Raw genomic sequence first — 22,496 nt, forward strand, 5'->3', positions numbered from 1 at the left:
TGCTACGAGATCGTGCGCAGCGCCACGACAGGGTGCTACGAGATCGTGCGCAGCGCCACGACAGTGTGCGTCACCATTAGCCCATTGTACATTCACGTGCTCGTCTTTTGAGGGGTTCCTTCTTGCCCTCAACTGCGAGAGTATAAAAACAGCTGCCCCCGGACGCCAAAAGGGAGGGCTCCGATTTCTTCAGTTGAGTGAAGTGCTCTCCCGTCTCTCTACTTCGGTCAAACCTGACCACTAACTCTTTGCGATGTTAAAATAAACAAGTTGTTTCGTTGTTACCAGTCGACTCATGCTTTGCCGGGACCTTCGGATGCTTCGAGTTGTACCCCAGGCCGCCAGGCCAACGCTACCCTTGGGGCTTGCGACCCAGGTACAACCACGGGCGTCAGCGCCGAGTTCCCAACAGATCGTACCAGCAGTCAGATCCAAACATCTGGTTGGCAGCGGTGAGATCGCCTACGACTTCAAACAACGGTCTGCCAGCGGCGAGATCGCGACAACGGAGGCCAGCAGCAAAGAGATGCAGTTGACTGTATGCTGAGCAGCTCAACGACGATCCGGAAGCAGTGCAACGAGCCCTGTGTGACGACTGGTTGCCTGCAGCGGAACGACTGCGCGGAATTCCTGCCTGCGAGGTTTGGTGAGTGCGGGACTTTCTTCTTCTGAGCTTTGCCAGGCTTTTGTTAGTGTCAGAAACAGAGCTGGTAATTGTGGTTGTCGTTGCTGCCGGGTTAGTTTGCGGCAAGACAATAGTAAGCAGTAGAGAAAGCAGCATTCAGAGCAGCCATGGATTTGAAGTCGTTGCGCAAACCGAAATTGTTGGAGCTTGCAAGAGAGTTGGGTCTGGATGTCTCGGACAAACTCAGAAAACCAGAACTGCTAAAGGCTATTCTTGAGTTAGAGGCTGAGGATGACGAGCTGTCGGAATGCCTTGAGACTATTGAAGAGAGGGAGACTGCAAAAGAAAAAGAAGAGCGTGAACGTAAAGAACAGAAAGAGCGAGAGCAACAAGAGCGTGACCGTCAACACGCTTTGGAAATGAAGCGTCTTGAGGTAGAAATGGAACGCGCTCGTAATGGAAGTCAGGCACACGGTGCAGGAGAACGCGTATTGTTCAAAATGACTGACCTGATGCGGCCGTTTAAGCTTGGAGAGGACATTGGTTTGTTCCTGGTTAACTTTGAGCGAACGTGCGAGAAGCAGGGGTTCTCTCGGGAAACGTGGCCACAGCGCTTGCTCACTTTGTTACCCGGCGAGGCGGCCGACGTAGTCGCTCGCTTGGATAGAGAGGAGGCAGAGGATTTCGACACAGTGAAATCGAGTCTTCTAAAAAAGTACCGGCTGTCTGCGGAGGCGTTCCGTCGGAAGTTTCGGGAAAATGAGAAAGGCAAAAGTGAGTCATATACAGAGTTTGCGTATAGGCTTATGTCGAACATGCAGGAGTGGCTCAAAGAAGAGAAAGCGTTTGGTGACCACGATAAAGTTCTGCAGTGCTTCGGGCTAGAACAGTTTTATAGTCGGTTACCGGAGAACGTGCGATACTGGGTCTTGGATAGGCCAGACGTGAGTACGGTGGCTAGAGCCGCTGAGCTAGCCGAGGAGTTTGTGACGCGTCGAGCTCGCGGAGCTAAGGACGGTCAAAAGGGTGAATTTGGCTCCAAGTCTGAGAGGCCAAGGTTCACGCCCATGAGATTTAAGGGGGACACGCGTAGTGAGGATGCGAGTGAAAGCAATCCGACCAAACGTAAAGAGACGGCAGCCGAAGCCGAACGCAGAAAGCGGTTCGAGATGAGGCGAGCGGGCGTTTGTTATACGTGCCAGAAGCCGGGTCACTTTTCGGCGCAGTGTCCGGAAACAACACCAAAAGTTGTGTTTTTTTCAATAGGCAGCACTGACGAGAACATGAAGCTTCTCGAGCCTTACATGCGAGACCTCCTCGTGAACGGGAAAGAGTGCCGAGTGCTTCGCGATTCCGCAGCTACGATGGATGTAGTTCACCCATCTTACGTAGAACCCCATATGTTCACGGGCGAGTGCGCATGGATCAAGCAAGCCGTGGAAGCTCATAGCGTGTGTCTGCCAGTAGCAAAGGTGCTTATTGAAGGACCTTTCGGAGCGCTTGAGACGGAGGCCGCAGTGTCATCTATGCTGCCACCCCAGTACCCGTACCTATTTTCAAACAGGTCCGATCACCTCCTGCGCGAGAAGGGGCTTTTGTTTGGTGAAGCTAGTGTTCAGGCCTTAACCAGATCGAAGGTTCGGGAGCTCGCTGCAAAGGCGGTAGTTGCGGGGCCGACGTTATCAAACAACGAAAAAGGGTCAGAGGCGCAGCAAGCTGATATTCAGAGCACGCCCGAACTGAATAAAATTGAGTCTGTAGCGTTGAAGGCGCCAGATACTGGAGAGGAAAATCCCGATTCGGGAAAGTTAGAAGAGCTATCTACTGATTTGCTCATCGCGCCTACGTCAGACGGACTTGATAGGTTGCTAAAAGTCAGCCGGTCGGCTTTGATAGCCGAGCAAAAAAAAGATGGCAGCCTGGAAAACGTGCGCTGCAATGTCAAAGAAGGTATCGCCAGGAAAACTGCGCGTTTTGTGGAAAGAGGTGGAGTCCTGTACCGGAAGTATCTAGACCGCCGAGGAGTGGAGTTCGATCAGCTGGTCGTGCCTCAATGCTATCGTCAGGATCTGTTGCGCTTGTCACATGGGGGTTCGTGGTCCGGACACCTAGGAGTTAAGAAAACTAAGGACCGTCTCTTGCAAGAGTACTATTGGCCAGGGTGTTTTCGGGACGCAGACCATTTCGTGAGGACATGTGACACTTGTCAGCGGGTGGGCAAACCAGGGGACAAATCGAGGGCGCCGTTGAAATTGGTACCTATCATTACGGAGCCTTTTAGACGGCTCGTTATTGATACTGTGGGACCTCTGCCGGTAACAGCCACGGGGTACAGACACATTTTGACTGTGATCTGCCCAGCGACAAAGTTCCCTGAAGCAGTGCCGCTTAAAGAACTCAGCTCAGTTGAGATAGTTAATGCACTACTGTCCATATTTGCGCGAGTTGGTTTTCCTGCGGAAATCCAATCAGATCAGGGCACAGTGTTTACTAGCGCTTTGACGACAACTTTTCTCGAAAGGTGTGGGGTAAAGCTGTTACACAGCTCAGTGTACCACCCACAGTCGAATTCCGTTGAGAAGCTCCACTCCGTCATGAAGCGCGTGTTGAGAGCGTTGTGTTTTGAACATCGAACTGACTGGGAGCTGTGTCTGCCTGGGGTGATGTTTGCTTTAAGGACCGCGCCGCATGCGGCTACGGGGTTTTCGCCAGCTGAACTGGTGTACGGTCGCTCGCTTCGATCTCCGCTTCGCATGCTTCGAGAATCATGGGAAGGTAGGGGCGACGACCCAGTCGTGGTGGAGTACGTGCTTAAGCTCCTCGAACGCTTAAGAAGGGCACAGGAGTTGTCAGGTGAAGCAATGACAAAGGCCCAGCAGAGGGCCAAGGTTTATTATGATCGGACAGCCAGGGCCCGTCGTTTTGAGGTTGGCGATGAGGTCATGATATTGCGCACATCGCTAAACAACAAACTAGACGTGCAGTGGGAGGGCCCAGCACGAATGGTTCAGAAACTGTCTGACGTTAACTACGTGGTAAGTCTGCCAGGAAAGCGGAAAGCACAGCAAGTTTACCACTGTAATCTGCTCAAACCTTATAGACAAAGGGAAGCAGTGGTGTGCATGATGATAAACGTTCCTGAAGAGCTTCCGGTCGAGCTTCCAGGACTAGGCTCAGTGACGAACAGGGAAGACACCGGTCAAGTCATTAGTGACCTTATCAGTAAAGCACCGCTGTCGCCCGAGCAGAAAACCGAACTACACCAGCTATTACAAGAGTTTCAAGGTCTGTTCTCTGAGAGGCCTGGTAGGACTTCTGTCCTTACTCATGACATAGAACTTACCTCCCCAGAGCCAGTACGATCCAAGGCGTATCGGGTGTCACCCCGCCAGAGCGATATTATGGAGGCTGAGGTAAAGAAAATGCTACAGCTCGGTGTTATTGAGGCAGGTGAGAGTGATTATACCTCCCCTTTGATTTTAGTTGAGGTACCGGGCAAGGAACCTCGTCCTTGCGTCGACTACCGCAGGCTTAATTCCATCACTAAGGATCAAATTTATCCGATCCCTAACATCGAGGAGCGCCTTGAGAAAGTTAGTAGCGCTCAGTTTATTTCCACCCTAGATCTTGTCAGGGGTTATTGGCAGGTTCCACTTACAGAAGAGGCTAGTAGGTATGCGGCGTTCATTTCACCAATGGGAACATTCCGTCCTAAAGTGTTGAGTTTTGGTTTGAAGAACGCGCCATACTGTTTTTCAAGCCTCATGGATAAAGTGTTGCGGGGACAGCAAGAATTCGCTTTACCGTATCTAGACGACGTAGCGATATTCTCCGCATCCTGGTCTGAGCATATGACACACTTGCGGGCAGTGCTAACCCGCCTGCGCGAAGCGGGCTTGACAGTCAAGGCTCCTAAGTGCCAGTTAGCACAGGCCGAGGTTGTCTACCTCGGTCACATGATTGGTCAGGGTCGTCGCCGCCCCTCTGAAATAAAAGTGGCCGCTGTGCGAGACTTTCCGCAACCGCGCACAAAGACCGATATTCGGTCGTTCTTAGGTGTCGCCGGCTACTATCAGAGGTACATCCCTAGGTACTCTGATATCGCGGCTCCCCTGACGGATGCTCTAAGAAAAACAGAGCCTCAAACAGTCGTCTGGGACGAGACAAAGGAAAGAGCTTTTAGCGCCCTAAAGAGTGCCCTAACAAGCCAGCCTGTGCTACGATCGCCAGACTATACAAAAAGGGGAGTCTCAACGGTAACGCCGATGGCTTAAGTCGAAGCCCCTAACGTAGGAATCAGCCTCAAAATTGTTTGTTACTGATGTTTTTCTTCCTGAGGCAGGATTTTTTTTAACATATTGCTTTTGTTTAGTGTTTCAAAGTGATGATATGCTTTCTAGTGCAATTTTTCAATTTGTGGACGCGTTCTGAGTGATGCTAGACTACTGTAAGGAACTAGGCAGTGGTATAAAAAGGGGAAAGAGCCTGGCAGGGCTTAGTGAGGGTTGTGCCGTGCTTGCTGACTGAGCGGTTGAGTTTTCAGCGTAGTTCTAACGCTTGCCGGGAACGAGAACAAAAATGTGAACTCTCCCGAAGTCACTTTGCAGTGTCCCGTGCGAACCTGAACGAGAGAACGAGGCCTTCTCTGTGCGCTGCGCTCAAGAAACGTCAAGGGACGCCCGACTTCGGTTATGAGCATCATCGAGCGACATCCCTCCGGACAGCGGATGCAGTCCCCTGTCCATCGGGATCTCCTTCCCCCGGCGGGGCGGTCTGTTGCGTTTCGCCTGCGACACGTGGTTTTGCCGGCGCGACTGCGGCGGGGCGGCAGACATTTTGGCCCGATCGTCGTCGCCGCAACACTCATCGCCAGGTGTTTCCAGGCGCGTCTGCGGCGATGCGACCGCCTAGGGATCCTCCTCTCATTCCAGTTATTGGGCCCGAAACAGGCGATGCCAAAGCAGGGATCTCGTTCCAGTCATTGTGCCCGAAACAGGCGATGCCAAAGCAGGGACCATCCTCTCATTACAGTCATTGTGTCCGACCGGCAGCGCCACGACAGGGTGCTACGAGATCGTGCGCAGCGCCACGACAGTGTGCGTCACCATTAGCCCATTGTACATTCACGTGCTCGTCTTTTGAGGGGTTCCTTCTTGCCCTCAACTGCGAGAGTATAAAAACAGCTGCCCCCGGACGCCAAAAGGGAGGGCTCCGATTTCTTCAGTTGAGTGAAGTGCTCTCCCGTCTCTCTACTTCGGTCAAACCTGACCACCAACTCTTTGCGATGTTAAAATAAACAAGTTGTTTCGTTGTTACCAGTCGACTCATGCTTTGCCGGGACCTTCGGATGCTTCGAGTTGTACCCCAGGCCGCCAGGCCAACGCTACCCTTGGGGCTTGCGACCCAGGTACAACCACGGGCGTCAGCGCCGAGTTCCCAACAGATCGTACCAGCAGTCAGATCCAAACACTGCACTGGCCACATTGACCAGTGGCAACAGGGCGGCGCCCTAGCGGTTCCCACTTTTTCGGGCCAGCTTTTCCTCTAGAGTTGGTATACTAAATCTATGGCCGGCGGAACGCGATACAGAGCAATCTACCGTGTAGGACGCTAACCTCCAAGCAAGCGCGGCATATTCGGATGTTCCCCCAACACGATAATAGAGGGTACTGGAATGGGGGAGTGGGTCCCGCGGACGGTTTGACAAGTGGCTAAGGTTTTGCAAACAACGCTTAAATTGCGACGGCACTGCCGTGGCCTTCTCTTGAAGCTTCGCCTGTTTCGGCAGCGCCCATTGGCTGAGGCGAGCTCACGGGCTGAGTGGCTGTCTGCTCGACGCACCATCATTTGAATTACGAAAGAACAGCGCCAACGAAGACGATCACAAGTGGGGAGAACAAGTGATCGTCTTCGTTGGCGCTGTTCCTTCGTAATTCAAGTATGCACCATCTAGCCCAAATGAATGTTGTCCTGCACCATCATTGTCGAGTCGCTAGCATTGTTTCCGTCGCTTTTTCTCCATTTTATTGACTGCAGGCCGGCGGGGGAGAAAATCAGTGTTTCCGCCGACGAATATCAGAACTAGATGCAGCACAGTGAAACGCCTGTCAAAGCTCCATGCAGCTGAGGTAGGGTCTCCGACGCGACTGCGTCCGACCGGCGTGCGGAGCTGCTCATTCAGGTGAAGGCGACGGTGGCGCCACTATTTTTTAATAAGAATCTCCTCAGTGGAGAGCCCGCCGTGGACCCACTGCCACTTTCTAGTCATCATCATCATCAGCCTGGTTACGCCCACTGCAGGGCAAAGGCCTCTCCCGTACTTCTCCAACTACCCCGGCCATGTACTAATTGTGGCCATGTTGTCCCGCAAGCTCCTTAATCTCATCCGCCCACCTAACTTTCTGCCGTCCCCTGCTACGCTTCCTTTCCCTTGGAAGCCTGTCTGTAACCCTTAATGACCATCGGTTGTCTTCCCTCCTCATTGCATATCCTGCCCATGCCCCCCATTTCTTTTTCTTGATTTCAACTAAGGTATGGTGGTGCAGCGGTGGCGTAGAGGTAGAACATCCGCCTCGCGTGCAAAAAGGACCGTGGTTCGAATCCCGGTGCCACGCAATTTTCCACCGGATTAAAAAAAATCCGCGTGTTGATGAAATTGCATAAACAGGCCTGGAGTGTGGCCTGATCCTGGTTACCAGAACCGGTAACGCACTCCCTCACCAGAGCAGGATTGGCCACCCTGGTGCATTACTTGGCCACAACTTCCTATATGAATACAACAATCAAACCGCTTTCTAGTACACCCTATAGAAACTGCGCAGTTATCTCCACTCGGGTAGAGTTCGCGTGCTTTTATTTTGGCCTCTTCATCACTGCTTGCAACGAGAATAATAAACCCTGAGCAAGAAGAGGGAGCATTAAGGACTGCTGGGAAGCACCTATCTGGCGATGCGTGACGCGCAGAAGCATTCGCCGAAGAGACGACGCCACCGGCGTTGGTGGGTTCGTCCTGCTTTGCAAGAGCGCGCGTAGCTTGGTCAGGCCACCTTGTCCGTTCGCTTAGTCCTTGTGCTTCGCGTGGTACTTGTCGAAAACGACGGGGCGGTTACGCACGAATTCGATGAGCATTTCCGATGTCGCGACGCTTTCGAAGACTGCGATATGACGAGCGCGTCGAGCTTGGCCGCCATCTTTCGAATTGCTGAGACTTGGTCCGCGGTGAGGGAATCCGGCGGCAGCTGCCGCAAAAAACGGTCCGGGAGCGATCGGCGCGGAAGGGGCTTTTCCGGCGGATCTCGCCGCCGCCGAACTGGGTTCCGCCGCACTGGGCGCCGCTCCAGACGTCGAATGTCTCAGTGTGAACGCGCCATTAAAGTCGGTGTAGCGCATGTTCGCAACGGCCCACCCCGCCACACCGTACCACGTCATATTGTGCACTGGTCCATATGTACGCTGCCAAGTTAGAAGAAGAAAACCGGTTGAAGGAGGCACGACAGGCAGACGCCGGGGAGACCGAGCACACTGCCCTGCTAGAAGCGCCTGAAGAAGGCGCGACCAAACGTCTCGGCAAATCTCGATTCTCTTTTATTTTTATTTACATATACTTCCATCTTGCATAGCAAGATATTGCAGGGGTGAGTGCATACATATGTCAATCAATTAAAGAATTCGTTTTAGCGGAAAAAAGAAAATAAACAATATCAGGAAGAGCTAGTTGATTAATAAACATAATTAGGTAATAGGTTAGCAAATTCACCACTTGATAACTCGAGCAAAGGACCCCTCAAGGCCATTCCAAATTGCCAAAAGAAAGGAAAACCTAAAAGAATCAATCGATGCATTCAAAAAACAATGTTAGGACGATGACTTCATCTGGTGGGCCGAGAAGAAGGGTTAGTGAAAACAATAGGTGCATTGACATAAGTTTTCCCATGAGCAATTTTATGTAGCAGAACAACATAGTCACAAGTACGTCTATGGGCCAGAGGCTTTGGTAGCGGCTTACAGCATGTGATGTCGGTGAGAAATGGCTGTCATAACGATTATATATAAAGCTTATGGCTTTTTTCTGAATAGACTCAAGCATGTCTATGTCTTGGAATGATGTGGCGACCACACTACCGACGCGTATTTAAGTAGATGCCTTATTAGTGATCTATATGCCTTTAATTTACATTCTTTAGTTGCATCTCGTAAGTTTCTTTTAAGAAAACCCCATTTTCTCAACGCCTTGATGGTTATTCAGTTAATGTGAGCATGCCATTTCAGATGAGGGGAGAAAGTAACACCAAGGTATTTCAACGTGTGGACACTTGCAAGCTTGTGCGCTTCATTAAAATATGTAAATTGTAATGGTTGTTTTTTATTCGAAATAGTCATTGATACGGTTTTCTTAAAATAAGTAACATTTGCCATGTTCTCCACTGGCAAAAACGGGCGAAGGCTTCATTCAGCTCCAACTGATCATGATTACTAGTTATAGTAGAACAAAAGACGCAGTCATCAGCATATAGTCTTATTTTGACAGAAGTGCCCGCAATTACTTCAACGACATCATTTTCGTTCTTGCGCATCAACACGTTCTTGCTCCGTGATCGCGACGCAAGAGGTCACGTTCTGTGCCGCCACTGAGCAAAATGCTGGCTTCACGGAGCATTCGTTTGCCAAGGCTGGCTGCGTGACGTAATGCTCTCTCCTAACTTTCCTGCCTTCCTCCATGAAGGTGAAGCAGCTCATGAGACGCGACCTACGCCACGCCCCACAGCAGCTCGGCGAGCGCAGTAGATAAGCAGAAAATTCCATTTCCCAGAACTGAAGTGTGTGGTGTCCCGTACCTGCCTTTTGAACGCCCGATAATGGAAATTACAAATAAAACTTGAGCGCATTATAAGTTACAGCTTGAATGATATTGACACGTGTACTTGTTTGTCTTAATCGGGCGACACGTTTCACCGCCTAACAAGTGTTATCGCACAGCCCAGGACGCGCCTGCATCTATCAGAAGTTTCTGGAATTTATCACTGCTTCCATCCGCTGTCGGTGACCGAACCTTGTGTAATCTGATTGCATGTGTGCGCGACGCGAATAATGTAGAACGAACTTTGTGGAAGGCACGCGTGTCCCAGCGATTACTCTGGAACATTTGACGAGTGATGTATAAAAGCCGACGCGCTTGACCCGCTGATGAGATTTTCGACGATTGCAGACTGTATTCGCCGCTATCGTTGCGCTATAAGCGTAGCCTGTTTTTATGGGCACAGGTTCGTCCAATAAAATTTAGTTTTGTCTTTCACAGTATTGCGGTGTTCTTCAACGTCACCACCATGTGACAATATTGTGAGCAAACGTTAGGAAGAATTTCGAAGCAATATTTTTTGTAACTTATTTGGGAGTAAGCAGTGTATGTAATGGCGGTCTTGTACACAAGGTGGGGGGATCTCGTTTTGCTCTGGCAACTTACCTGGATGTTCTTGTTCGAGTGCCCGGATAACGGCCCGGGCTTTTGGCTCAAGGTCATTTGAAGGTCGCAGGCAACGGGAGCTAAAAGCATTTCGTTCATAAAGCCGGTGGTGGATGTTGTCTATAGCTTGAGCATTGAGAAGATCAACTGACCTATTGCTTATTGGTCGCTGGATATCGGACACCTTTAAACTACGCGCCGTCCAAGCATCTGTAGAAGTACATCGCACCACACTGGCGGCTTCACTATATGCCGCCGAGTAAAATGCAGATTTCGCAAACTAACGCGGCAGAAGGAACCATTTTCCTTTATTTAAAATTAAATTGTGGTGTTTCATAGGTGGTAAAACCAGCATATGATCGCCTTCTTGTTTAGTTCACTTGGCTAAATAAGGACAAACGGAGATGAACTAGTTTGTCGACCTAGTGATAACTGCGACGTCACAAGTTGGTGAAATTCAGGTGGTACCTCTCAGTTATTTTCAAATGAAGGGCGCTATGACGTAAATCTATTTCCATCTGTTTCTATTCCATGTCCGTCATCAGCCCTCGGCTATCGGTCACAAATATTTAGGCTCCTTGTCTGTCACACAGCGTCACAAAACCCCGAAAACTAACCCCGCCAAAGTGACACGTACGCACTAAAATTCCATTGTTTTGCCGAAAAAAGATGTTAAAATCTGCTGACTACCACGTTCCGAAAAGAATAAACTAAGCTGACTGCCGATCGCCCCGGCGCTGGCCACTCTGCATGCTCACCGTCATGCTCTTTCACCACGCTAGCTCGGCCCCACGCTAACCTATTAAGTAAGGAATTTAGGATGCAATTAAATGTGGAAAACATGTCGCGGCAGGTCAGGCTATTCGCTTTGAAATCAAACAATGGTCGCCTGCTATAAACGAGGACAGCGTTTAGTTTGAATGTGGGAAGAACATCGCCGGTAAGCGCCCGTGCTTGTGTCCTTGGTGAAGTGAATTTGATGTCAGGAGATTGGAATAAAATCACAATAGCTTTACGTCATAGCGCACGAGGTAGTGTCGCACAGCGTCAGTGGTGGCCTGTATGTCCGTGCTTGCTTTTCATCCACAAAGCCCCACAACAGGTAGTTTTATATCGGCGCCAACTCTGGTTTCCATATTTAAATAAATGCGAAACATTTATTTGTTCTCATTACGTAACCGCGCAAGTTATTTGAATGAAACTGGAGCATTTAAGTGAGTAAGTTATTTTCTACGACCCGCTGAAGCCCAATTTTGATTCGGTGCCTCACCTTATAAATTATGATAGAAATTGATATGTAAATAAACAAATCTTGAATCATTCAGTTTGCAACATCGTAGCTACTAATGGAATAGCACAATCCTGTACGCTATATAAAGAGTACACAGTTGTGATATCGGTGTTTCATGCGGAAGCTGCAATCTTTTAGGACACCATAGGCCCTGTAACGTAAAACTATTCAAATGTGTTTTTATTTCATTCTCCTGACGTCAAATGTGCGTAACCGCCGACGCACGGATCGGGCGGTCACCCGCAGGGTTGTCCGAACAGACCAATCAAACGCTCTCCACGTTCACAGGAGGTCACTCTTGTATGCTCGAAAAACAAATAACGTTGCCTGCACTGAACGCCTTGTCTTATCTAATTGGCTCACAAGAGGCGACGAGCACGATCAAGTGGAGAGGGATTCGATGGGGCCGAGCCAGTGCACTGAACATCGATAACCGGCAGAAGAAGGTGGTGCCAGCATGTGCTATTGGTCCGCTTTCCGTTACTTAGCTTGCGGTGGCTGGTCGAAAATCGTGGTGGCATGCCAGGGAAGGTTAAGAATGACGCAAAAACGGATCCTCAGCAAAGAATAGTTGGCACAGCCAGGTCGCAAACGGGCCGAAAGTGCTTAAAGACGTTATACGACCACGCAAAAAGTTTTATTGTACGCAAATAAACCCGGACTCTCCGGCAGGTGCAAGTAGCCAGTACCTGAACGATCGGCGGCAACAATCTTTTATTTTTTTCGGAATGGGGCAGCCTGTGGCTACTCAGTAAAAAATTCTGTTTTGTTCGGCATATTAATGCATCTTTAACACGTACACGTTACTCTGACGCAGTGAATTTTTGCGGTTTTGTGACATCGCGTGAGAGGCAGGGGAAGTGGGCTCAGCCCGAAAACTTTTCACCAATAGCCTAGGGCTAATGGCGAAACGGCGTCGAATCAGAAATAACTATTTTGTTTTGTTAGGTCAAATCATGCATAATCAGTGTGTACACGTCATATCAGATGGGGAGCTGTCGCGGTTTTCGTGATATCGCGTGACAGACAGGTGAAGTGGGGGTGGTCCAAAAAAGTTTTTGACCAATCTCGGTGGGCTGATCGCAGAATTGGAATAGAAAAGCTTGGAATAGTTTTACGTTATAGCACCGCATATTTGTCCTCTATGGAGGATCCAACAGCTATAGCTGTTAAACCCTCTAAAGCGGACAAATATTAATTTTTAGCTTGTGGCCTACATAATAGACTTCTTATCCGAGTTCGGTGATATTCAAATCAAAAATGTATTATATTTCATAACAGTGCATAGCATATTAATCCTGTCCACTGTAAGTGTACAAATAGGTGCAGCACCTTGCTGATTTGTGATACCCTGTTTTATGGTTGGGTTACAGAATTGGCGACTTGATGGTTCTTCCTTTACATATTTTCAACATTTCTTCTTAAACTGCACTCCCCCCTTCCCCCCCCCCTTCTATAAGTATTGAAATAGTGTAACCTCACCCGTTTTTTTAGATAACGAAGCTCATAAAAATTAGTTCGGTTGCCCGCCAAGCTATCCCTTATGACGTGTTCAAACAGGAGCTGCCGATTCGTAAGTTCGTCCTCAGATGAGGCGCAGTGAAAGACATCCGAAGCCTCTGGTAGCCCTCGCCAAGCTTTCCGTCCGTGAAAACGATCCGGCCACACCACTCGGCCTGCATTATGAATTTCAGTTTCTTGGTCAAAGAACACTCTTGCACCTTTCATGGGCATAAAAGCCGTTGTGATTATCAGGCCTTTTTCAGCGGCAGTGCCCGAAAGAAACCCTAGTGTGTGAAGAATTAATAGCTGGCCAAGGAACTTCAGTGATGGCGAATTGTGAAGCGCACTAGAAAAGGAGAATGATCTTCTTTTCTAATGACCACAGCTACCATTTTGTCGCCGTATCTGTCGCGGGTCCTTTCGGCGCCAAGTTTCTTGCGAGTCCTACGAAATAATTTTGGGTCGCTTGATTACCACGAGATGTTTGTGTGCGCCAGAAGCACCATCATTTTAGTGTCGACTTGACCTTCTTTTGAAGTACAACTTTTTTCTTTCTCCGCGACTCAGCGAGCCCTCTCTCAGAGGTCGAGATGGAGGGTCCACGGTTCGAGCATCGCTTCCACATAGTGTTTTGCAACGGGGCGACCACGGCGCCCCTCAGCGGGTCTCAAACTAGATCTGAACAATGCACCGTTTCACCGCGTGGGCTTTCTCCCCGCGCCTGTCTCCGTTCTCACAGTGACCCCGCACAGAAAGGTCTCCCGAGTTTCGTCTGTCGAAGAAGGAAGCGGGTGGGCGGGGGTTGCTGACACTGCTGGAATGTCAAGGTTGCATTTTTGCGCCACCGCGCGTGCAGCTTTCATGTCATGGCTCAGAATTAGAAAAAGGAAGCGTGGGCTCTGCTAGCACCTCGGTAACAATAAAAAAATTGCCGTCGCGCTTTACATCCTCGATGGCGTGCAGTTAAAAAGCAAGAGAGAGAAATCTGTATTTACAACTTTATTCGTTACTTACGATTCCGGTGTGGGGTGGGATACCGGGACAGCTTGGTCAGAAGTGTTGGCTCGCGGTGAGCCTGAAGAAATACTTGCTTTCTGTTACAAAGCATTCGCACTATGCGGCAACAATAGTCCAAAGCATGAGCTTAATTTATTAATGAATCTATTACCCACTCCGACCACTGGGCTACAATTCGTGCATAACGGGGCAGAACTGAGCGGCAACTTGTTACCTAATTCTTTCATTAGTTACTTTGTCTATTTTTCCCATCAACCCCTAAGTTCAGACGTCTGCCGCTTTATAGCTGTTACTTGCCCAGACTCCGTCTTCATTAACTCTACAGCTGAATCACAAGTTCCTTCACTTATTTCTGAGTTTAGTAACTGTCATACCTGGGACGCTGACAATATGCAAGTGTGTCTCCGTCGTTGGTCCATGTTTACAATGTCTGCCTCACGTCAGTGCTATACCCGCGCAAAATGCAGACGACGAACTAACAGCATTTTTTTTACAAAGCATGATAGAACCGTGCTCTCAAATTACATGCCGGTGTCGGTTCTCCCTCTTTCTTCTAAAGGCCTTGAAATTATTATATCATGCAGGATAATTGACTTTGTAGATAAACACAACTTCTTAACGACCTAGCAGTACGCCTGTCGATAACATGTAGGCCCACTCAGCTCGATCTACTGGAACAAAAATAATTTATCTTAAACAATATTGAAAAATGTCTGCTTACACCGAGTATTTTTGTCCATTTCTAGAAAGCTTTTGATTCAATTAACCCTGAACTGTTGTTTTCTAAAACAAAATATTACTGAATTCGTGGCATTGCCCTTGACCTGATTAAACCCTAACTAAATCACAAAAAACTGTGTGTATAAATAAACTATAAGGCATCTCAAGCTCATTCAGTAATTATTGATGTTTAATAGGCTAGCATTCTAGGGCCCCTTTCTTTAAGGTTTGCGTCAATTATTTAATTAACATTGATGGAGATTCACAATATATAATCCATGCTAATTACATCACGTTATTTCTTTCGCCTAAAGATTGGATTGATTTACTCTCAAATGCTAATATTATTTTGGAAAAAAATTAGAACTGGTGACTCAAAAAATGGCCTAAGTATTGAGTCCTCAAAAAAAGTTGCGCTTTCGCCCTAAAGACTTAGCGTCGATTGCGACAGCAAATTGGTAGACAGCTATGCGAAGTAGGCATACTAGCTTTTAATCGGCCATGTAAACTCGTAAACAGTCGCGCTGTAACTAAATTAGCAAGCATGCTGTCACGCGTGCACAGGCAAACATGAACACATCTCACTGTACGACCACGGGCATTCGCTGTCAAAAAGCTGAAATGAGGAACCGCGGCATCAGCAGCGAGCGATTTGACCTTCGTGCTGCCTCTGACTTCAACGCGAACTGATTGGTGAGAACACAGCGCACTAGAAGCTATGAGCCCCAGCGTACCTAGACTCTGCACTCATCGCAGATCGCTTTCAAGATAGCGGCCGCGCCATACGCAGCAGCCGTTGGAGTAGAACGTTCCCCCACCCCTCCCCCTGGCGCCTTGCGCGCGAAGGAAGACGGCGCGCTTCGTCGCCGCTTTCCTCCCTTGCGCGCACGAAATTGAGCCGCCATTTTCGGCTTATCCTCGCACAATTTTACTCGCACATACAGCATACGGCGCGCGGCGACGATCTTAATGCCCTTGGACTTTATACGGAACATCACGGCGACACTCGTAGCAGAAATGTGCCTAAAGTGTCCATGTAATTGCTCTCGCAATAAAACTAAAGTGTTGTGCGGTTTCGAGCTAAAAATTGTCAAGTCACTTTGACAGAAGACTTTAAAATTAATTGCCCAACTATTGAAGCCGCAGAATCTGTAAAATCTTTAGCGTACACTTTGACCAACACATAACCTTGATTAATCATACAGATTTCCTTCCTATCAAACTTCCCCAAATCGTTGGTCTAGTCTATTCACTGAACTTCCTCGCCACGTTCTATTAAACAGTTATTATGTGTAATTCCTTATTCATGAATCACTTAAACTGCTGTTGGCTTGTATGGGATACGACTTCTGCAAGAAACATTAAGAAGTTGTACGTACTACAAAAGGAAGCTCTTAGTCCTTATGTAACAAGCCATACGACTTCACGTCAGCCTCCTTACTTCAAGAGCTTAAAACTTTCGAAATTACAAATGTTGTGGAATACCGTCTTGCAAATGCTTATAAAGAAGAACGCAAAAGAAATATAAACGTTGTACAATTAGTAGCCCAACTCAACAAACGCAGTGCTCCCTACACCACCCCGGAATACTGGCACGCGCACCTTAATCACGTACCAATCACGGCATGCAAATGGGATGCTCTAGGCTTGCCAGGCTACTTAATGAACCGACAAGTAGTGAAATTCATGTACTGTCGTGTTCTTGAGCTGATCTCTTTCTTTCCCCCCTCTATATGATTCAGTTGCGTCTTCCTTCATGTTTCAACGGTGTCTGATATAATTATGCCTCAAATACATATATTTCTTTATTGGCTAGATGATCAACGTAATTGTGTGGATATAATCGCTATTTTTTTTTTTAAATAGGTATTCTGACATCTGTTGCTTCGCACTGCTGCTCGGATGTTTCTGAGGCTAGTCAAGCTGCCACGAGCAGCTTTTTTCCCCGCTTTCCCACACCGCATTCTACTCGTTTTGTGTAAAATAAAGATTAATTTCTTGTGGGGATGGAATTACAGCGAGGGATTCAGCCCGGGCGTTAAACTAGGGTCATTCCGCACCGATTACGATAAAGAATAGGACTACCTTTTCCAATGCATCCACCCTTGAAAGTTGGCGTACATTGTCTGCCTTCGTGCAACGCTCGTTTCTAATCGTTCACCGAACTCGTGCCATCCTGCGGCAAGTGCGCCACACGCTATAAACAACGCGCGCCGGGGTCAACGCCCTGCTCTCGCAAGACACGTGCTCCCCTGTTTCGTTTCACATGGCCACTGCAATGAAAGGCCTCGGCGTTCATCACGAACTTCTTTACATTAACTAACTAAATGGGAAATTATCGAGCGTCTCGCTTAACGCAGTCGTAGTGATTAGCGGCCGCTAATCACTACGGATGTCTCCTATGCGCTATCATAAAGTTTCATTAAACAGTTGCTGCGAGCTGACGTTTCCATTGCTGAGACATGATTACAATTTGTTGCTTAGCGACCCAAAGCTGCACCGCGGCTTTCACGATCTGGAGTTCTCTAATCAGTGCCCAAAGCGTGTGGTGCGCAGCTTGTCGTGTAGTGAATGAGCCACCACCGCGGGCTCCTATCGGAAACACGTTCGCGTAATGCATCGATTTGGTTTTTGTCGAAGTCTCCCGCAGACTTCCATTACGCGGATGCGACAGGAATTCGCGATGCACGTGACCTACAGGTGGCGAACGCGCTAAACCAACATGGCTGTCCAGAAGAGGATTGTGAGTGAGGCGCCCATGGAAGCCTGTTGTATGGCACCATGCCCCTTTGATAACGCGACATTATGGGCCACATTGAAACGGTATTGTGGTTATATACCTAATTAAATGTCAGTATGTGTAGATTAAATACCTGCTAACACATTTGCTGTGGTGTTGTCTTGTATGACAACGGTATCTACCCTGCCTTTCACTGAAACACAAGAAAATAGAGCCTGTGATCTGTAACTGAGCGACCAGCAATACCATTTTATCTCTCAGCTATTTAGGACGCTCTTGAATAATGAAGCAGCTGTTCAAACACTTGAATGTGTTAGACTTTATGAACATTACCAGGGGAAGTAACACATTCACTGGTGTTAAAAGTAATCTTCATTATCAGAATTATGAATATTTCGCTCGAGAGGGACCGATAGTAATGAAAAAGGTGCAGTGGAAGGCACATTGCTTCGTGTTCTTTCAGAGTTACTACTTATGCAACCTAACCTATGCATTTTTCACAATACTCATAAATTAGAACGAGTTTAGGATATAATCAAACATGGGGGCCTAACAAGCCTACTACAAAAGATTATTCACTTAACATGGCTGCGAACAATCTCACCAGCGGTGTGCAGACAATAACGAAACTAAAGGAAGTGATCCAGACAGCCGTGCGCCGCGAGCGTCTTTTTATAGTTTCTGTCCAATGGGCACTTGTTTATTTATCCTTCGTTAAGGAAGAGCTCGCTGCGACATCCTGGAATAGGGCAAATCATCCGCCTCATCGGTGTGGTCAGAAACTTGCCAATGCATAGCATCATAATCGCCCAATCCCTCTCTGAGGATTTCGCCGGAAAGAACGAGACTTCGATCATCGTGCGCGCAAAAGAAGTGAACGGAAGCCAGTGCCTGCACGGAAAGTGATTTGTACAGCCCGTACTGGCCACGTGAAGACGACCCCTTGTCGTCTGCTCATCCTCCTCGAGGTGTTCCTTTCCCTGATCGCTGCTTGGCGCTATGGGCATTGAAGATTGCGTCAGCGCCTTACACGTAACAAAAGGTGTAACAGAAGGTCCGTGGGCTGATGTATGCAGACGACGTAAGGCTACCAGCGGACAAGGCAAGGGATTTACAGAGACTTGCGAATGTAATTGGCAATGTAACGTCGAATCTAGGCTTTAAGTTAAGCGTTAAAAAATAGGAAATTATAATTTTTATTGAAGAGACGAGTAATGGCGTGGTATCAATTCAACAGGAGGTCATACTCACAGTCAAATAATATAAATACCTGGGTGTACACATAAATAAAGGAAGGACGTACCTCCCTGCCCACTTATCTGTTTACTAAGATAAACTTAAAATGAAAGGGATGGAAGCGAAATGCAAAATGAAACATAGAGCACTTCGGGGCTATAATAAATGCGAGGTGGTTCGAGGAATTAGAAAAAGTGTGAAGGTGCCAGCGCTAAAGTTCGCAAATGCAATTCTGTGTTTTAAATCCGAAATGTTGTCGACGTTGGATAATTACACCGAGGTTGGTGAGTCGACTGGATTCAGGTGCCCAGGGCAAAAGCAACAAAGAGGCAGTGCAGGATGACATGGCTTGGGCCTCTTTCCAAGTCGGAGGAGCGTAGAACAAAATGAGTTTGGAAGAAATAGTAAGGAACATGGGGAATAGGAACAGCCTGCTGCAGTACACAAATTTCTGTGCCTCGGAAGCGTGGACCCTGAATAGAGGAAGAGGCCAAGAAAGATGGCAACCAAGTACAGCGAAATGAAAAAGCGTAAATAAACCACCACGAGTCATAAAAAAGAAAGTGAAAGAAACATAGACAGTAAATTGGAAGCATAGGACGTAAACAAAAAACTGTCAACGAAAGAACTCCGTACAGATGGTTAACCAGCGAAGCTGAAACGGGCTGACCCGGTGTTTATCACTGGGTAAATCCCGACGGTTCATTAAGGTCTTTCTCATTTATTGGTTACGTCAACGTATCCACTAATAAATTAATTAATTAATTAATTAATTAATTAATTAATCGTTAATTGTCACCGACGAATGCGGGAGCCCGAGTACGTTCGCGCGCTAGCGCCGAGAGGCACCGACGAGCCAGCTGTGGAAGAAGACAACCATGCTGGAGCCATTGCTGATGATGATAGTTTTTCTACACGCGAATACGATACTGGCGAAAGAAGCCCTTAACAGCTTCGCTGTAAGGAAAAGAAGATTCTGAAGATCTGCAATAACGGCAAAAATAAAATGAGGAGGGAAAATTTGTACGATGACGCCAAGAGCAGTGTCTTGCTGTTTGAATACCGAGCCAGCTGCCTTAGGACAAAAACATATTGAAGTAAATAGCCATGTGTGGGCTCCAAATGAAAGTCACCGACAATTATGATAACCCCTAAAGCGAAAGTTGAGCGCAGCTCTATACCTGTTTTCATTTCGAGATGTGTTGGCTGGAGAGGACAATCTGTCTCGTGCTGCACGTTGCAAACGGAGCGAAGTGTGCCGCGACTGCCTCGCTAATCGGGAGGTCGCGAGGGGCAGGATGTGGTTGACGCGTGGCCGCTATTCATAGCAGCCGCCGCAGACAGACCGCCCCTCATGCAGCGCTTTGTTTCTATATAGAGTATTGGTGGACGCGCTCTCCGCATGTCATCGGTGAACAGACGACGGCGCGCTACTGTGGCGCCACCTCTTACCGGTCGTGGCCGCAGAACCCGTCTTGCGCGGAACTACCTTCCTGTACCTGTACCTGTGCCCGTACCTTCCTCCTCCGCTTTCCGGCTCGCGTTCTCTTCGCTATCGCCGTCTTTCATCCCCCGATGCGCTCCGCGTTCGCCCTTTCAGCCTTATCTGTGCTCGTTCGCTCGGTTACGCCGAGGGCGGACGCCGGGGGCAAATGCCGAGGGACGCCGACGCTAAACGCAGGAACTGGCATCTAAGAGCTGACCTACCCGCTGTGGTTGCTTAGTGGCTTTGGTTTTGCGCTGCTAAGCACGAGGTCGCGCTATCAAATCCCGGCCACAGCGGCCGCACTTTGCTGCGGTCAAAATGTAAAAACATCCGTGTACTTAGATTTAGGCGCATGTTAAAGGACCCCAGGTGGTGAAAATTAATCCGGAGTCCCCCAATACGGCGTTCCCCATAATCCCCATAATCAGATCGTGGCACGTAACACCCCGTAATTTAATTTTTTTTAGGAGCTGCTCTCTAAAAAAGCTCAAGTCAGGAGCCTGGCTGTGTACATGACGCGTTTTTTTTGGAGGTCACACGTTTTGTCGCTACATGGCTTCAGTGATAATCGCAGTAACGTGCACGTTCACCGTGAGATGAGTTCTGCCGCAATGTTTTTTCGTTTGTTTCCGGGTAACGGTACCGTCGCCTTTTCACCCAGCAACGCTCTTTGATATTAATGAATGCTTAACATTCAAGCAAATGCAATAAGGCAAGCGAATAAATAACCACACTTCTTACACAGTGGTCAGTATAGGTAGTACTCGCAGATCTACGCAAAGGCTGTTGAAAATTCATGCAGTCGCATTCCCTGAGCTTCACTTATTGTGGAGAAATTATTATTTGTGTGCTAAATTATATTGTGTGCTACTGAAAGAACGAAATTAGTCGAATAAGAGTGAATTTTGCCTACCTTGCTTCGGATCATCTAAGGCCTGCAGTATGTAAGAAAAAAAGATTAAAGGAAGTAAAAGAAGGAATTTAAGCACTGACACGCACAAAAATAATTGACCACTTGCTTTCAAGGTGGAATGACACGAAACCTCGTGGATATCTAATTTGCTGCCGATGTTTCCTGCATTGATAGAACAACCGCATGCAGACAGTTGAAACAAAACCAAGTGTTTTTCTCCATTCTGATTTATAGCGATCAGACCCGAATGGGCAGACGATGCTGTGTCGTGGAAAGACAGGTCGCGCAAGAAAATGTGCGTCTTATGTGGTGATTCTGACGGTGCTCTGCCTCCGCGCATTACTGTGAAACGGAGCGATGTGTACAATGTGTGTGAAGCTAAGCGGTAAGGATAGCCTATCGCGAGCCCTTCGCAGTGCGGGGCTTCTGCAAGAATTCCGCCACGCTCATAATGGCCGCTCCTCAACAGCGAATGCACGTGACCTCTGCAAGCGCGCACCACTCCTGGGTGTTCCATAGCGAAGGACCTGGCCCGTCAGTCGCGTAGCTCGACCGCGCGGTACGCGGTGGCCTTGCCGTCTCCCGGCACACTTCACTGGCGCCATTCGTGCCCGCGACCAGCTGCACTCAACTCGGCTGGCGCTCGAGCGCGCAGCGGCACTCAAGGCCCCCTCGCTCAAGGGGCCGCTCTCAATGTGTGCCAACCCTTTCGCGGCGCCTCGCTCGTGATGCTGCGCGACCGATATTTTCGGCTTTTTTTTGTGTGTGTGTGTGCGCAACTTTCCGGTCGAGCCCTTCCGTTTTAGGACGCGCGGGGGTCAGCCGATAGCGAAGAAACGCAGCGACAGAGCTCAAGCGCGGCAATCGTAATGAAGACCCGCGCTTGTAGTGGCGCGATGCGTGCGCCGCGTCGCATGTGTCTGTGGGCCGAGCACCCCTTCTCAGCGGTAAACAAGGGTGCTAATTTATGGCGCGGCCCGTTACGTGCTGTGCTTCGACATCTTTCCGCTACAAGCGCTTTCTTTGCCAAGCGTAGCGGGCTCCGCGCGTTTCGTCAAAGCATCCTTTAATGGCATTCAGACGCACGCAGGCCGCGGTCACGTGTTCCATTTCTCCGCTTTTGCAGTGACCTCTGTGCTTCGCTTGACGCGCAGTTAAGGATATTGTATTGCGCATTTTACGCCTGTTAAAAACTGGTCCCTTCTGCCCTAACGACACAGCCCAAAGCGTTCGGCGAGAATCGCCATCTTGCAAGTAGCGCGTGCTCATATTTCAATGAATCGAATAACTTGGCAGGTCGAGTTCAGTGCTGGATGTTCTCTGTTTCGAATCGTGCAATGCGCTACAGTAGTTGCGCCTGACGCCTTCAGTACAGACTATTATTGTGCGCGCACCTGTTGCCAAGCTTATTTATGTGTCAGCCCGTTATTTCGTAGACATCGCGTGCGCAGTTTCCATGCAGCGCCAAAATAAACAGGCACTTATTTGTTAAGTCAGTTAGCGAA

At 48.5% G+C, this 22,496-nt stretch overlaps 1 protein-coding gene across 3 annotated transcripts in view; it reads left to right on the forward strand.

Moving 5' to 3' along the window:
• LOC142578614 (sushi, von Willebrand factor type A, EGF and pentraxin domain-containing protein 1-like) overlaps positions 1 to 22,496 on the forward strand; it is a 266,473-nt gene that overhangs the window by 88,912 nt on the left and 155,065 nt on the right. The window lies entirely within an intron of this gene.

This window comes from Dermacentor variabilis, chromosome 4 (assembly GCF_050947875.1).
Source record: "Dermacentor variabilis isolate Ectoservices chromosome 4, ASM5094787v1, whole genome shotgun sequence".
Classification (NCBI taxonomy): domain Eukaryota; kingdom Metazoa; phylum Arthropoda; class Arachnida; order Ixodida; family Ixodidae; genus Dermacentor; species Dermacentor variabilis.